A 3,041-nucleotide genomic window follows, 5' to 3' on the forward strand; every position below is an offset into this window, starting at 1 on the left:
TTCTTCCTTTCTTCTTATTTTTCCCAATGGTTTCTTTTCTCCTTTTCTTTTTTTCTTTCTTTTATTTTTCTTCTTCGTCGTTAACATCTGAAGTTCTATTATTAAATTTTTTACTGCTCTATTGTCAGGAAAGTTGCATATTCTTATTTTTGTCAACTGAAAGGTAAATTGCTTAAGTTTTTGTTGTGGAAATTTTGTTAGACAGTTGTTATTGTTTCATTTTTGTCAAAATTGGTTTTTTACTTAGTTTACTCGAATTTTGTGTTTAAGTGTTCAATTATTTCCTTTTTAGGTGAAGATCTTACGGGAACCATTTCTCCAACGCACTAGTTCCATTTTTCGTAATTTCGTACAAGGTGAGCGTTGAATTTTGAGTTGGGGTTTTATGTCAAAGCTTTGCAACATAAGTTTTGGTTTTGCATGTTAATTCTAGTGTTTCATTGAAATTAATTCTGTAATTGGCCTTTAGATTGTTGTTTCTAGGCTTTGGATTCATTTTGATTGCCTCTACGTTGAAATCATGTCAAGTGTGTAACGAAAAACCCAAACTTTTACGATTTATGAACACCGAAAAACATGGTTGTTGACGCCACACAATCGTGTGTCAGGTCGTGTGGTAGGCCGTGTAACTCACTATTTTCATATTAGAGGCACACGGACTAGGGGCACGGGCATGTGTCTAGGCCATGTGAGAGAAATTCTGGGTTTTGAGTCACACGGGTATGTGCCAAACCATGCACAAGGCCGTGTAACTCAATTGTTTTGAGCCACACAGGTGTGTGCTAGGTCATGTGAATCTACACGGACATGTGGGTAAAAAAATTAGGATTTTATCTTTGGGTCGTAATCACCATTTGAATCGAACATAGGCCTAACGTAAGGCCTGTATGATCTGAATTAGACAATAAGACTATTATGTGACAATCTGTTATTGGATAATCTATTATTTTTATATATATAGTTAACATGAAATTTGTTAGATCTACATCTACATTGGGTCGGGATTTTGACAAGGAGGAACTATGGGCAATTTAATAATCTGTCGAACTTAGTGGCTAAGCCCAAACTTATATCTCTGACTTTGGCGTGTTATCGCATTCTGATCTAGCAGCTGGAATACAATCTTCAAAAACATGACACATAGTCACTATTTGGTGTGTAGGGATGGATGGATACTTGATACCCTATATGGTGTGTAGGATAGACAAAGATGGTGTGTAGCGATTAGGGGTAGGAATCTGCATTTGTATCTAAACTATTCTGTAATTGTATCTAATATCCTCTATTTCTGCTTTTGTATTCGATTCTGAGAATTTACTTACTAAAGACAAACTGAAATCACATCTGCTATATTATTATTTAATTGAGAATTTAAGTTACACACTGAGTTGTAAACTCATTTAGTTTGTTTGTTGGATTACAGGTAACCCACAGACTTAGGCAGGTCGGCATGGCAGGAGCTCGATCATTCTTTTTAGTTATTTCATTGTTTTTATAAACTTATGCTATTGTGTGTTTATTTTGGATTACGCGTCGAAAGTTTGAATTTCTATGTTTGATTTAACTAATTACATGATTTTCGATAGTTAAATTTCAAGTAGTTAAAGGTTGGTTTGTTCTGAAAGAAATTGATGTAGCCTCCAGACTTGGTCTTAACTTCTAGGCCGGGTATGGGGTGTTACAAACACCTCATCAATTCTCTCCTGATTATCCAACTCCTCTAGCCTTTTACCAAGTTTCTTAGTTAGTTAACCTCTTTTAGATTTCACCCTTTCAGCCTAATTCTTTAATCTCGTACTTACAGTCCTAAATATGTCAGTAAAATCTCTTGAACTATTCTCCCACAGTTTCTTTATTTTGGGTTCGCAGAAATCTTCTATGCTCCACCACTTCTGAAACCTAAATTGTTTTTTCCTCCCCTTAAACTCCTCTTGATAAGTTTGAATCAGTAGCGGGCAGTGATTAGAGAAAGAATGAGGCAAATGTTTTAGAGAAAAATTGGGAAACAATTGTGCCCATTCCACCTTCGCAACACCTCATCTCTAATAACCGCATCTCATCCTTACCTTTTCCATCTTGTCGGTACTAAGCTTTGTCTCCATAAAGAACACAAGTTGGAGATGATTAATCTTCAACATGTGTTGAAGTTGATGCACTATTTGCAGATTCCCCAAACTGCAAATGTTCCAACTAATCATTTTCATGGCGTCTGACCGACTTGCCTACGGGCAGTCGCCGATATCTGTAAAGTTTGAACATCTTCATCTTCAACAATATTTTTGACGTGATTCAGTGGACTCGAAACTTTGGAATTCATGTTTTCAGACCTAGGCCTCTTCTTTCCTTCCAGTATCTCTAATGGGTTTTCTTCATAGTCATGTTCCACTGACACTAAGCTTAGCACACTATCCACTCCTTCCTCACCAAACTCCTATTGACTAGATAGACCCTCCAAATTAAATCCTAAAATAGGATTTATCTTCTGCCAATTATCTTTATTCTTATCCACCCCAAGATTGCTCCTCAAATTTTGCCTTTCCATATTTTCCCCACAAAATTTGCCATCTCCTTCCTCTCGGAGCCAAATACTATCGTCAATAGATGCCCTTCTCGGTGGCGCACGCAAAGAGAGATCCCACCCTTGCTGCATCTCTTTTCTCTTGTGGTTGAGTCGAACAGGGCAAAAGCTATCACCATGGCCTAGCAAACCACATATGAAACAAAATAAAGTTAATTTCTTATATTCAGAAGTAGCATATGTATGCCTTGACGGTGATAAAATTAATTTTTTCTTCCTTTTTAGCGGATTTCAGACATCTAATTACACCCGAATCCTCAAGAAATTCTTCATTCCCCTACTCTCTTGCTTTGTATCATATTCAATAAATTTGTCAATAAAGTTCCCAAATTGCCTTGCCATCACTTCAAAATAGAAACCCAATGGCAAATCATGTACTTGGATCTAGAAATTCACAAACACTAAAGGGATCTGCATCAGATCCTCATCTTTCTTCAACCAATAAATGATTAAAAATTGATTA

This window comes from Gossypium raimondii, chromosome 13, assembly GCF_025698545.1.
Source record: "Gossypium raimondii isolate GPD5lz chromosome 13, ASM2569854v1, whole genome shotgun sequence".
Lineage (NCBI taxonomy): Eukaryota > Viridiplantae > Streptophyta > Magnoliopsida > Malvales > Malvaceae > Gossypium > Gossypium raimondii.